Source organism: Aptenodytes patagonicus, unplaced genomic scaffold (genome assembly GCF_965638725.1).
Source record: "Aptenodytes patagonicus unplaced genomic scaffold, bAptPat1.pri.cur scaffold_69, whole genome shotgun sequence".
Taxonomy (NCBI): Eukaryota; Metazoa; Chordata; class Aves; order Sphenisciformes; family Spheniscidae; genus Aptenodytes; species Aptenodytes patagonicus.
The window spans coordinates 136,762-151,670 of record NW_027472018.1 but is presented as its reverse complement, the minus strand read 5'-3'; the positions used below and the strand labels follow the sequence as shown (position 1 = coordinate 151,670).

At 46.4% G+C, this 14,909-nt stretch overlaps 1 protein-coding gene across 4 annotated transcripts in view; it reads left to right on the top strand.

Moving 5' to 3' along the window:
* The first annotated feature begins 6,433 nt into the window (after window positions 1-6,433).
* The window catches only part of SMARCD3 (SWI/SNF related BAF chromatin remodeling complex subunit D3), a 113,427-nt gene continuing 104,951 nt past the window's right edge, over window positions 6,434-14,909 (top strand). The window contains exons 1-2 of one of the 4 annotated variants that reach the window (XM_076363564.1): window positions 6,434-6,450; window positions 10,074-10,267. The gene's annotated coding sequence lies outside the window, so the exon portion shown is untranslated. Of the gene's footprint in view, window positions 6,451-6,625; window positions 6,676-7,327; window positions 7,393-8,457; window positions 8,476-10,073; window positions 10,268-14,909 lie in introns of those variants that run through there. The other 3 variants (XM_076363562.1, XM_076363561.1, XM_076363563.1) reach the window with 3 other exon arrangements.

Below are 14,909 nucleotides of genomic sequence, written 5' to 3'. Positions count from 1 at the left end.
CAGGACCCCACCAATCTTTTTACTGCAAAGCTTTCCAGCTTCTTCTATCCAGCCAGTACCTTAGAAATCAAAGGCCAAAGCCCTGATGTGAGCTTGTGAATTTCAGCGTGATGAGGCAGTGAGTGTGACTAACCTCATTCATGGCTGCATAAGCACTGTTTAAGGAAAAGAGATTGTATTTGCTATACTCATGAGGAGTATGAGGTGGAGGTCTGGTGTCAGCATCAAAAGAGATGCTGAAAGATTAGAAAAGCTTCAAAAGAAGTATTCAAAGTCTGGACCATTGTTTCCAATGGATAGAAATCTCAGATTCGTTTATTTAAAAAGAGATGTCTTGATTACATTTACATGGGAAAAAGTCAGATCTCTGCTTAATGTCTTCCTGGGATGCATGTTTGTTGCTAAGCAAACCTTCAAAGAGTGAGAACACGAGAAGCTAACTGGGAAACTTTTTCTTGTTATGAGTGGTTGTTTTGCATGAGGAGGTGCTGATCTGTTATGATCCCAGTAGGAAAGGCACTCAGACTGTGTAAGGTACCATTTAAAATATCATGTATTAGAGCTAACACTATAAAGATAGAGTAGTATAGATAATCTTACATCCTTTAGATGCGGGGAACCCCAAGTGGTGTAGCATTGAATGGGCCTCTGATCCACACACAGCACACCATGCAGGCCCCATCTGTAGAGTAGATTCTCCCATTTTGGCCATTGGAGCTATTACAAGATTACAAGAAAACAACTCTATTCATCATTTCTACTGTCAGACAGAAAGGATGTTTGCACGAGAATTTCTTGCCTCACTTTTAGACAAAGGCAAGGCCACACAGGTGGCATAATCATCGGTATGGACTGAGCTGCCTGCGGGCTCTTCTCTTACAATGAGCTGGCTGAGGTTGTCCTGTGGGCAAGGGATCTGTGCCACAAACGCAGGCCTGAATGTCACACTGTGTGAGCAGCACAGCACAGCGCACACAGCTGTGTGTGCACAAGGCCTGTGCACACTCAGGTCAACTGTTACGTGGGTCATCGACTCCTCAACGTACAGTGACTGTCTGCTAGTCAGGATCACTACAATAGCAAAGATGGACAGTGTAAGAACCTCTGCTGCTGCTTGCCTTGGTGATGGTGTGCTTGTCTTCTTGAAGACGAGAGATTCTGATACATGAAATACAACCTCATGGTGCCAGGGAGGATGTGTAGCTTGTAAATGCAAGTTTCAATATGGTGTAATATCCAAGGAGAATTCACATTTGGAAGGACTGGCAATGGGCATTGGATGCTGTAGAAAACTACGTAAGCAAAGCAAGCAGTCTGATCTGATGCATGGGAGTAAAATGGGTGTCATGCAACCAAGTTGAAAGAATAAACATTGAAAAAGATGCAGTAAGTTAACCGTCAGGAAATCTTTCTCTGTGGTAATGAAACTGAAAGCTGTAGGGGATGTAGCAGTTGGGGATATCTGTGATGTAAAACAAGCTGCTACAGAGAAAGTTTTAAAATGACATAGGGCAAGCTAGAATTATTAGTGAGTCCTCATTAGAGAAGAAAGAGAATCATGGGAAACAGGATAGTGAGATTTGATGGACTGTCATTTAAACAAACAAAGATGTAAACCAAAAAATTGGAATGGATCATTGCTTGGTAAGTCACTGCCTGTGTCAGTGCATGTAAGACAATGATGCAATACTACACAGAACTAGAAACTCTTAAGAGCATCTAGTATCTTGGGAGAAAACTGAGGGAAGCTGGAAGCTGATTTTTTTTTTTTTTAAATCTAGCTCTGTGGGAAAGGCAAGGCAGGAAATACTGCCAGCAAACTGCTGAGTCCATAAACTGAAGATTCTGGTTTACTGATCAAAATTCTGCCTTCCAAGGTAAGATTAGGCTATATGAAAGGAACAACTTGTGTCTTACAGGCAGACAGGTTAACTTTCACAGTTATGCTCTAGCTGGAATAGCCTAGGGATAGTAAAGTAAAAATGCAATAAAGCAAATGCTGTAAAGAGGAAAGAAAAAAATCAAATTAAGTGTTGAATGAATTGACCCAGTTTTACACCAAACAAGAAAAATGTTAATCGCTTTTTACAGGTACCTAACATTAGACTATAAGGAATTGAAACCAGAAGTGCTAACTGATAAGAAATTTGGTGTAGTTGGCATTACGGTATAACTAATACTAGTCAAGGTTGTTGTACAGCAAGTGAGACTTGGCAAACAACTTGACTTAAGCCTTTGAAGTTACACGTTGAGTTAAAGATGCTCAGACAGCCATTACAGACCTGAAAATCCATTTGATTTAATGCAATGCTTTAACTATTAAACAGAAAGTTATACAGCAGCAAACAAATCATGTGAGTTAAGAACTGGTTGGCATATCAAATAAGAGCCAATTTTTGGATTTGGGCACTTCTACTTAGGTCCTAGGGGGACAGTTCTCCAGCCAGTGTTGTTTGACACTTAATTGATGATTTGGAAGCAAATGTAAGATCTCTACCAATAAAATCTGCAGATGGTGTAAAAAATGAGTACTGCAAAAAACAGTCATAAAGATAGGATGACAACAGAGAAGAGCGTGTAGCAGAGTAAGGCTATTCAAATAGATTTTGTCTTAAAGCAGTCAAGTGCAAACTTATGTGCTTGGGGAAAATGAAGGCATGTCACTCCTCCAAAGAGGACTGTATTAAAAAAAAAAAAAAAAGCTAAGTCTGGAGAAAAATTGACTGTATTAATGTGCAAGCAGCTTAATTTGACCAGGACCCACTATTTTAGACACTAAAATACAGAGCTATCCCAGCCATGTAAAGTTTACAACTTAAGATTAAGACATGATATAACAGATCTATACAGGTAGACAATCTGGGGGAAACAGATGCTGTTGATGTGAGACAGCAATAAGGCCCCTGGTGGCATAGCCCTTTTTTTAAGGCTTGAAAGGAACAGAGAGAAAAAAAAAGAATGTACAAGAGGTTCACAAAATTTAGCTGAAGATTGGAAGAAATATTTTACAATGAGAAATGCAGAACTCCTGTAGCAATCAGATGAGGGGTAACGGCTTTAAACCAGTTTTAATGGTTTTAAACTAAAAGAGGGTAGATTCAGACTAGATATAAGGAAGACATTTTTTATGATGAGGGTGGTGAAACACTGGACCAGATTGCCCAGAGAGGTGGTAGATGCCCCATCCCTGAAAACATTCAAGGTCACGCTGCACGGGGCTCTGAGCAACCTGATCTAGTTGAAGATGTCCCTGCTTGTTGCAGGGTGGTTGGACTAGATGACCTTTAAAGGTCCCTTCCAACCCAAACCATTCTATAATTCTATGATTCTATGAACTATTACTTAGAAGGTTGTGAGGTGATCTGATTAGAGTGTATAAATACATTTACTGAGTAAAAATGCTGGATACTAAAGAGGTTTTTAATTGTCTAAGGGTAAGGCACAACAACAGCAACACCAAAACTAACAGCTTTAAACTGCAACAGATAATTCCAACTGAAAATAGGCATATGCTTTTAGTGATGAAAGTGATTAGCTAGTGAAATTACAGCGTGGTAGCTTTTCCAGTATGTTAGTTTACTTGGTTTGTGTAACAGAGATCATTGGAGGCCCATGTGAAATTACTTGTCATATGTAAGTGGGCAGAATTAATGGTCCTTCATGACCTTAAATTTAATGATTGTGAATATATAGTGGATGAAAGTTGCAAAAGAGAAATCCATCAAAGGCTATTAAACACAAAGCCAACGCCTCTGTCACAGTAGGTCTCTGAATCACAAATCTCTATGAGCTAGGAAAGCATTCAGGGAGGTATCACCGTATTTTTATGGTCTTTTCTAGGCATTCAGTGTTGGCCACTGTCAGGAACAGGGTAAATGAGTCAGGTGTACTTATGATTTGACTCTGTACCACCATTTTGTGTCATTATCTGCAAAAAAGGACTAGATCTTTTTCAAGGACACACTTCAGTTCAGCCAGAAATTATAAACTGTGTGAGGATCATGATACAGATATTCATGGACTACAATGGGGTCATGGATTGGCCAGGAAGACAAATCACCATGATTGTCATCTTTGACCTTGTAAAACTGAGAAAATGCCTACCCTCATTAAGTGTCTGTTGTGCCTTCAGCTGTGCTTACCCTGTCATGCTCCAGGTGCGTGTACTTTTGTGTGTACTTCACTTTCTTTGGGCTCCGTGTCCTTGGATATTTTTCTTCCTTGTTTTCAGTTGTGATATGGGTAACTTGTTCCATTGGATGTCCTAGACAGGCTTATTTATCCTGTTGGGATAGTCTTTGCTGATCCCAGAGAAAAATGTTCAGTGTATGTTACAAACACAGAAAGCTTTTGTCCCTGCATTTTTAACTCCAAGGAACAGGTGAAAATACACTCACCATCTTCTTACCTATGAAGGAGCTGCCACTCTATCCCTAACTAAAAGGTATACTTAAAAAAAAAAACAAACAGATGTTGTGAACTCAGATATTGTGTGTGATCATGGTGTCCATCAATCTTCTCCAAGACTGGAATATAAATTATGTGCCTCTCCCATGCGAGGGGGATGTGCAGCCTATCTCATCTGGGCAACCTGCATGGGGTGGTTTCCCCCTCTCCTCCCTTTGCAGTGCTAAGCAGTTCAGTTGTGTCTGTGCAGTCCCGAGGATGGCTGCACTTATCTCACAGCTGACAGGATGCTGAATTTTCTCACTCCAAAGCGGTTCACAGCCAATTGCTAAGATTCTGGAGAGTGCAAGCCAATCACTTGGAGATGGTCTAGGCTGCTCCACAGAGAAGTTTTTGAGTTCCTGCTGGTCAGATCAGATGACAAGATAGAGAGGACGATGTAATCTCATCAACAGGTGCACATTTCTGCTGCAAAAGCAGGGTATTCTTGCTTAGCAGACTCCTCCATTCTTAACTTCACCATGAAGACTTCTTTTCTGAGGAACTTGCTCTCTCCTATTTGGCCTTAAGTATTACCTTGTCACACATCCATCATGAAACATACTTTACAGTACTGCAAAATGTGTGCAGGCTGCTAGCTTAGTCTCCCGCCAGGAGTCCTAGCCTGACACAAGGTCCTTTCTTGCAACGATATCTCGGGGCTTGCCCCTCATGAATCATGTACCTTAGCCAAGATAGTCACCCTCTCTTGCATTCCTCTTTCAGATTGTCTTTCCTGGATGTACCTAGCACTTACTTACATTATCTTCTCAACATGCACGCTAAACCATTTCTTCCAGGATGCTCAAAGGTGGCGGTTTCCGGATTACAGGTAACACAAAAACTCATTTTCCATTTACAACAGTGTTTTTCTAGTGCAAATAGCTGTAGCAAAAAGCTTGAAAATGTGACACACATGAAAAATGCAGACTGAAGAAGCTGAAGGCACATAAATATATAGCCCCCATTTAAAAATACCCAGTGAGACATAAATCCACCTCATAATCTTTAAAAGATTTTATTTCAGCTTTTAAACTTAGACCGTTTTTGAACACTTGGAGTTGGCAGAATTGTTTGGCTTCTGCTCATCTGATACTCCTTTTAAACTGAGTTGTTTCCTTTCACCCCTTTCTCACAGCTCCTTGGAGCATCACTCAAAATTACTCACTTTTAGTGCTCATCCTATACACATGAGGATCCCCTCCTCATCCCTCATTGTTTGCAGTGCTTTTTCAACTTAAGTCAGACTCTCTTCAGTGCTTCTTCAAATTATTCTTTGAAAGTGTACTTCATAAATATCTTCCACTGGATATTAACAAAATAATTTTCCTTTTCCCATTACAATTGGCACAGTATAACAGACCCACGGTCCACCAAACCCAGTATCCTCATCCTCCCAGGAGTTACTAGCTCCTTAAGAAAAAGGTGTGCAAAAAAGTATGCAAATATAGGATAATAACAACTCTTGGAACAGGCCAGTTTTGAATTTGAAATTTCATACATGCTTCAAAGCTTTTCCCCCCCCACGTTCACTCCCGATACACGGGTTATTGTTGTTCACATCACCACCGAAATTCTCATTGAGTCTTGGTAAATCCTTGCCCTCGCAGTGCCCCGCGGCAGCGTGTGCCACCCTCGCTCGGCACCGGGCGAAAACGCTCTCCGAATGTGCCCTCGAGTTCTGCTGCCAGCCGGGCGGCTCCCCGGCACTGCCCCGGGAGCAGCACGCGCCCTCCCGGCGCCACCTTCACGGTGCCGGCACCAGCCCTGCCGTCAGGTGGGTCCGCGGGATGGGTGGGCGGGGCAGGCCGCTACCGGCACCGCCACCAGATGGGCCGTGGCCGGTCGCTACGGCCCAAGGGCGTCCTGGGCGTGGGCTCTCTGGCGGAGCCCGACCTGCCTGACCACCAGGGCTGGACAGAGCGAGGCCGGGGCCGGGGCCGCTGCCGGGCCGGATGGCGGCGGGCGGAGGCGCTGTGGTGCGCGTGGGGGCTATGGCGGCGGGTGAGAGCCGCTGTGGCGACAGGGGGCGGTGGTGAGTGAGGGGCGCTCTGGCAGCAGGAGGGCGCTGTGGCGGGTGAGAGCCGCTGTGGCGGCGGGGGGGCGCTTTGGCGAGTGCGGGGCACTCCGGAGGCGGGGGGCTGTGGCGGCGGGTTGAGGCAGCAGTGATAGTAAGGGGTGCTCTGGCGGCGGCTGAGGGGCGCTGGAGTGGCGCAGGGGGCTCTGGAGGTGAGTCGCAGCGCTGTGGCGGGGAGGGGTGATGTGGCGGCGGGGGGCGGCGGTGAGTGAGGGGCGCTCTGGTGGGTGAGGGCCGCTGTGGCGGGTGAGGGGCGCTTTAGCGAGTGAGGTGCTGTGGCGGGCGAGAGGCGCTGTGGCGCCGGGGCTGGGCTCGGTGGTGGCAGGGGGCGGGGGACCGTGGCGGCGGGAACGGACTGCGGCGGCGACGCTGTGGCGGCGGATCCGCAGCCTGTCCAACCCTCTCCCGAGGCTGCCATGGATGCCGCCGGCGGGCAAGAGAGAGCTGTCCAGAGGTGGCAGGGGCAGCGCCCGTACCTTTTCAGCCCTTCGGGCCGCCCCCGCCCATCCACGGGAGGAGCTCCACGCCGCGCCGCCCCCGCAGGGCTGGGAAGCAGGCGTAGGGACCGCGGCTACACCGTCCTCACATCGCCGAAGCGGCGCTAAAACGGAGGGGATCGGAGCGCGGCTGGGCTGCAGTAGCGGTCGCTCTCGCACCGGGACCCTCTCTCCCGGCGGCGAGGGCGCTGCGGGGAGCCCGTTCCGGCACCGCGCTGCCGCTCCTGCGCGGGCGGCGAGCGAGGCGTACTTTGCAGACGGTCCCTGCGCCGCTCACCGCAGCGCCGCGCAGGCGCCCCGCGCCCGGCGCTGGGACGGCGGCCCCGGTGCGAGCGGGAGAGCAGCGCGGCGGGGAGGAGCATGGACGGGACGGTGAGCCTTGCCCTGTGTCCCGCCGCCCCCCGCTCCGGGCTTCCGTCCGGCTCGACCCCGCGGCGGCCCTTGCTGTGGCGCTGCCCAGGGCACCTACGGGAGCTCTGGCTGCGGGACACCTCCGCCCGGGCACTGCCCCCCGCCAGTGGCACCCCCGGGCGCTGGCGCTGCTCCGGCCCCGGCGCTGCCTGCAGGGCACGCCCGACTGGGAGACTGGCAGAGTCCGGGCAGCAGACCCCGCGCCGCCGGTATGCCGCCCGGCGGTGCCCCCTTCCGCCCGCGGCGCTCCGCTGCCGCCGCATGATTCCCCCGCGGCGCCGGGGGCTGGAACACCCCGACGACTGGCGCGCTGCTCTCTCCGTTCTTCCCTTCGGGCTCGGCGTTGCGCCGGTGCAGCCGCTCACCTGGCCCCCTCTGGTTGTCCCAGCGCATGCCCCCGCATCCTCGGCCGAGCTGTGGTGGGTTTGCTGCCTCGCAGGGACCCAGCTGGCTTGGAGAGGCAGGCAGAGAGGGGAAGCCCAATACTCATTTACCACTCCCAAATGTGGACTGCAGGCTCCCTCGGGAGGCTTTCCCTCAGCAGGGACTGACTTTCTCAGGGGAGACACCAGCACTTATCTGGAATCGCTCAGCCTGCCCTAGCATGATCTTCTTAACAGCCTGTCCCTGGAGACACTCCACACCCCAGTGCTGTCCTCCAACTAACTGACAGCTGTCTCCAGTGCTCCAGGAACAACCAACCTTCATGCAGGAGACAGCACCTTTTGAGAGAGAGTATTCGTCTTGCTGCCTCTAAGGTGCCCTTCAGCTCTGTTTTCAGAGGGAGATACATAGTCCCAGATACTCTCTCAGGACAAACTGATCCGTATCTGTCGGAGGCTAATGCTCTGTATGGCCTTCCAGAAGATCTTCTTGACTTTCCCATACAGGCAAACCATCTCACTTCGGCGCCAGGAGCTTGCTGATGGAGATTGCTGCTCCCTGCCTCCTTCCTGTTCCCTGGGGCCTGAACTCTCCTGTTTCCTTTATCAGCATGGCCTGTGGAGGGACCCTGTGTGCAAGTTGCTGCTGGGAAAGACGGAGGTAGAAATTAAATGGGGGACTGAGGAGAAAGCAAGGTCACTCACCAGTTAGCATGATCTGGGGGTGCATTTGTGCAGTATCCTTGCCTAGTGCTGTCAGCACTACCCATCTTGGAGAGACTGGCACCATACTACTGCCCATCCAGGGGAGCCCTGCAGCTCCTGAAAATAACCAGTTCCTTGGTGCTGCCTCAGGAGCAATCAACAACCTACTGTTTACCGTGGGGACACCACCATGAGAAACCATCCCTTCTTCCCTGGCAGAATCCTCCACCCTCTGTCTGTGAGGAAGAAACTCCCAGCCTGGCCTTGCCTCTAAGGCAGGGTGAGGGTGAGATTCCCAACACTGTCAGCCTTTGGTTGCCTCCTTTTCCACAGTGCTGCAGTGATGTTCCTTTCTGTACCTTATGCGCTCTCCTGGCCCAGCCCTTCTCACTTGCGCTGCCTCCATTGCTGTGTTCTGCCTCAGCCACTGCTTTCCCAGACTCTATCCTTCCTTGACTTCAGCTCTATTTTAGCACAGTTCACCATGATCTTCTTTCTGCCCTTTGTTCTTCCCTTGTTTTGACCCTACTGGACTGAGAGCCTTGTTACTGTCTCTGATGCAGTTGTCTGCTCTTGTGCTGACCAGCACTGCCTAGGCTGGCACTGTGATGCTCATATTTCCCTTTCTTGTCTATCCATTCTTTGAGCAGTTGCTTCTAACTGCATGACTAGGTATGAGCTTACACCTGTGAATGCTGTGAGTGCTGGTGTTCACATCTGTTCTGCTGTAATGCTTCTTTTCTTCATCAACTACAGTAGAGAGCTGTCTTTGTATACACAGGTGCAGCTGGCTCAGCTCTTCCCAAGGAGCAGCTCCCTTTCCTTCTTACCCTGGCTCATCTTCTCTGGGACCTATCATGGATATGCAGACACCGAAGCTGCTTGACTATACCGTAAATCTGTGGGATCATTAGTTCTCCCAGTCTGCAACACTCGCCATCAGGACAGCTGACAATGCCTGCTGAAATGCTAGAGTATGCCAATAACCTTTAAGGATTTGATTTTTTAAGAATGAAAGCAAGTTGACTTGGTTAAAGTTCCAAACTGGCCTGCTTTCCCAAGGGTCACCAGAGATGTCTGATGGCAGAAACATAACTGAGAACATCTGTGTAAGAAGATACCCTTGCTTCTTGGTTAGGCCAGGCAAATTCCAGGGATCCCTTCCAATCTTAACCACCCTATGGTTCTTATTAGAGCATGCCTCAACATGTTGACAGGTTATAGGCAAGTGTTGTATTTTCTTCATATTTTCTCCAATCTCCTCAAATACAAGCTGGCTCCCATCTGTAAGTTGAATAGCCTGTAAGGATGGCCTAGTCCCTGGGCAAAAGTACTGTTTTGGCAACATGGACATGCATCTGTGTGCAGTTGTCTGCAGAGAAGTCCCTAATCACTATGTCAGTTGCATCTTTTCTTTCTTGCTTTTTCCCTCTTTTTTTTTTTTTTTCAGTTGTGTTGCTTATGAAGTGTCACATGAGTTGGTGCTGTTCTAGGAAATTTTATTTATATTGTATATTACTTCCCTCTCACTCAGTATGTACTTTCTCTTTTCAGAGCTGGATCCAAATGCATCCTCGGCCTGCTGTCTTAGAGCTGTTCCTGCTTCAGGTCAATGAGAATATCTGCTGCTAATTCATCATGACATAATATCTGGTCTCCTGCCCCATCCTGTTGGATAAGTTTCCTGCTTCTTCTTGGTCTATACACATGTGACTCCGGGTGTTCATCAGCTACCTAGTCTGGTACAGGTAGGTTTTAGCCCTTTGAAAAATGACCTGTTCTAGGTGGGAAGAATATGTCTGTTACTTGTATTGGGACTGGAAAATGTTTGCCTTTGGACATATGGGAAATGTTATTTTGTGAAATAAGTCCTGAACTGCCTGCTTGCTGCTATTGACCTAAGCTGGTCCTTTTACTAGCCAACTACTTCTGTGATAGTTTCTGCTAGTGCTGGCAGGGAGGGTGCTGATTAGACAGGGTAGACTGGCTCAGAGTGAATAACGTTAGAGGATGCAGTTGCTAAGAGCAGGCCTAATAGAGGAAAGAATGAAGAGGAGTAGTAGTAGCAGGTATTCTTTGTGGTAATTCATTACTCCATTAGCTACAAGTAAATGTGATCAGTGCTTATCAGTTGGTTATTGATTTGTAGGGTTACCATGTTTTTCACGGCAGGTTTAAATTAGCATGGTTAGCTCTTCCCAGCTGGTAGACTTCTCCAGTACCTGCTGTTGTTGGATATGCATTGGTCATGTCCATGATGAGGTACTCAAATCTGCCACTCAGGTCTTTATTTTCTACCATTAGGTCCATTCTTCTTGTTGCTTCCACTGGTGAATATCCACCTGTATCTATCTATCTTTTTTCCCGGTCAGTACACAGTATGGCTGTAAGGGACTTTGTTTTTCCCACCACTGGATCAGTGTCTTTTCACCTTTTACAGCCTGCGTAGGTCACTTCACTGGTAGCTTAAATTGTCTGGTAAAAAAATGCATTCTATTTTGTATTGGAAATAAATAGCCTAGGTTATACTTTTTTTTTTTATTTTAAGACACATTAAACTTATTATTGTCATCTGATTTGGCCCTTTAACAACCATATTGCTTAGCCTGCTGCAGCACAGTTATGAACTTTGCCCAGTGCCTTCTACCTCTGGCTTTTTGCTTGTGGCTGAGCTAGGGAAAGTTTGTTACAGAGAGATACCAGTACTAGTCTACCAATCATAACTAACATGAATTTAAGAACTGTGTTGCGCTGAGTCAGACCAAAGTGTCCTGTCTCTGACTAGTAATGGATATGTGGAAAAGGAATAGAAAAATGAGGCAAATGCTGAATCTTTTTTTTTTTCTTCCGCATACCTTTTAAGTTTTGCAGTCATCTAATTATGGAGTCAGCAATTTGGAGTAAACAATGTTAGAAAATCCCCCAAGTTCTTAGGTCTGCTGTTTCAGTGTTAAGTTATCTTCATTGGAAGGAGTTGTTCCAGTTTTCTGTGATTGACTTTTCTGTGATTATGTTTTCTGTCACTGTTCTGTCCTTTTCTGTTGAGTTGAATGTTCTCTTGAATTCTGAGTCCAGGGAGGACTATAGGACCATTCACTTTGACATTTCCTAAAGGTAGTGGGTACCTGTATCCAGCTTGCAGCTGTTGCTGAGCACAGGTATGTCTTTTAGAAAGGCAGTTTGGTATTTCTCCTCATTCAGGTTCCAAATCATAGAAGACTGAGGTATGGATGAGAGCTATTTGGCAGAGGGAGAGACCAGACAAAAAGGGGGTGACTGCAGACGCTTGGCAAAAGAAGTTGGAAGTAAAGACAATGAGAATAATAACCTGCTAAGCAGGAAATGCTTTTGTGATTTTTTTACTTGTGTTTGCACTTATGGATGGTGTTGGGTTCAAGATGACCACTGAATGCCAGGCAGCAAATGTGGCAAAAGACTTTTTCAGTTGACATCTAGGAAGGTTTCTTCCCTTTTCAGTTCTGACACCCCGCTCCATTTCTTCCTGTTCTGTAACTATCACATGCCATGTTCTCTATGCTGACTAACTTGTTAAGAACCCATTGATGTTAAAGTTAATGCGGAATATACCTGCTAATGTATATTCCTGCCGAGAGTCCACAACCCTCGCTGGAATCAGAAGAGCTTATGTATTAAAACTCCTTTAGCTTCTTGAAGGTAAGGTGTTAACTGTAACCTTCAGTACTCTTAATCACTTGGAGCTCGTTCCTCTTCCAGTGCGGTATTGCCACGGTGGTGTCCAGAGTGCCTGGGCTGACACCTGGAAGTTGCTGGTCTCCCCTTGAATTGAATAGCTTTCCAGGAACTTAGCTTTTCTGGAAAGGTGCAGTTGGAGGAATTGAATGGTTCTTAATTTAAAATGTAAAGGATTAAGAGTTCTGGTATTACACCACAGGAGTTATCCAGGTTTTTCATTTATACAGAAGTGTCCTAAGCACATAGAAACAAGCAAATAACTACAACTTGCATGCTTTTTCTTCCAGCTCACAGAGTTATTCCTGTGTTCTCCATAATGCTTTCGTAATGTAGACAGTGGCTAGTAGGTCTTGTTCAGGAAATGTTACTCAGAGGTCATCAAGTGAGGTATGTCTGATTTTCATTAATTGACAGCCTGAGATGCCCTTGTCAAATGTTTCTGATATTCCCTGAGTCAACATGAAAGTAACAGTGATATGGTCATTCTTGTACCTGGATATACTGATAGCACTGGCACCTCAATGCTGGACAAGGGTCCCATGAATTTTATGGAAAGCTGTTTTGATCTTCCTTCCATTTTTTTAAAAACTCTTTATTGGTTCCAGTGTTTGAGAGACAAACTTCCTGTCCTTTGCTTTATGGCCTTTGATAGTCCAATAGCCTTTACTATTTTGTACTCTTATCATAATGATGATGTCTGTGTTTATCTATGGTAGTTGTCCAAAGCTAGGGATAGAAGCGTTTCTGTTTGAATATAACTATCACCATAGCTTAAATGGAGCCCGTAGCTAGACTGAAGAATTTGCCTGCTCTAAGAATGTCAGTTTCAGAGTCTAATCAACATTGTATCTTTTTCTTTTTACCCTGAAATTTGGCACACTTATTCTCTGCCTGTGAATGAATTTTAAAAATAATTTGTTTAAAGGCAGTTCAGCTCCTTTCAAGATCCTAAACTGCAGAGAAGAAAATACAATTTACCAATCCTGTATTTTTCAATTTATAGGCATAGCTATTGCACTGAAGTGGGAAATCGTACAAACTTAACTTTTGATAAGCATGTGGCCTTTGATTTGCAAATGTGCTTTTGATGATGTGAAAGAAATTGGACCTCATTTGGTGAAATTGCAAGGCCTAATAAGGCATAACATTCAAAATCTATAAATTCATTATTTTTAAAGATTTAAACCAGTCATTTTCCCCTGGCAAAATACGTATGATTCATGGCAACTGCAGAATGTACAGTTAAAAGGTGATGTCTAGATGGAGAGCAAGAGCTGTGTTTGCAGCTGTTAGGTCAGTGAGGAATGATTTTTAAATGTTACTTGTAGATAATTTTTTTAAAGCTTTCCATTTCCATGGTAGAGAAAGGACATACTGCAAGGTTACTTAAGGTTTTTTATTCTTTTTTTTTTTTTTTTTCTTCTTTGAGATCATAGGGATAACCACATAGTAACTGAGCTGGCTGGTATGCTGATCAGACTCTATGTGGACAGTTGCTAATACAAGTAGTTGCAGGAGAAAGTACAAAGCTCATTCAGTGTCTGGTTCATAGAATGGTAGAATGGTTTGGGTTGGAAGGGACCTTCAAAGATCATCTAGTCCTGTTCCAGTGTCTCACCACCCTCATTGTAAAAAATGTCTTCCTTATGTCCAGTCTAAACCTTCCCCCTTTCAGTTTAAAACTGTTGCCCCTTGACCTATCACTACAGGCCGTGGTAAAAAGTCTGTTCCCATCTTTCTTATAAGCCCCCTTTAAGTATTGAAAGGCTGCAATAAGGTCTCCCCGGAGCCTTCTGTTCTCCAGGCTGAACAACCTCAAGTCTCATCTTTTCTTCATAGGAGAGGTGTTTCAGCCCTCTGATAATTTTCACGGCCCTCCTCTGGACCTGCTCGTAACAGGTCCATGTCTTTCTTGTACTGTGGACCCCAGAGCTGGACCCAGGTGGGGTCTCAGGAGAGCAGAGGAGAGAGGAAGAATCCCCTCCTTCAACCTGCTGGCCGTGCTTCTTTTGGTGCAGCCCAGGAAACAATTGGCTTTCTGGGCTGCAAGCACACATTGCCGGCTCATGTCCAGCTTTTCATCTACCGATATCCCCAAGCCCTTCTCCGCAGAGCTGCTCTCAATCCATCCATCCCCAGCCTGTACTGTTACTGGTGATTGCCCTGACCCACGTGCAGGACCTTGCACTTGGCCTTGTTGAACTTCATGAGGTTCACATGGGCCCACTCCTCCAGCCTCTCAGGGTCCCTCTGGATGGCATCCCTTACCTCTAGCCTATCAACTGCACCACTTGGCTTGATGTCATCTGCAAACATGCTGAGGGTGCACTCAATCCCACTATCTATGTCATTAATAAAGATATTGAACAGCACTGGTCCCAATATGGACCCCTGAGGGACACCACTTGATACTGATCTCCATTTGGACATTGAGCTGGCAGCTATTTAAAGACATTTTCTTAGAGCACAAGAACTATTGATTACCACGTTCAAGAAATCAGGCGAGGAAGGTGGGAAACCAGCATGGCTGAGTAAGGACCTCCTGGTCAAACCAAAACACAAGAGGGAGATGCATAGGCAGTGGAAGCAGGAACATGCATCCTGGGAAGAATATAGGGATACTGCCCAGGAGTGCAGGGATGGGATCAGGAAAGCTAAGGCACAACTGGAGCTAAA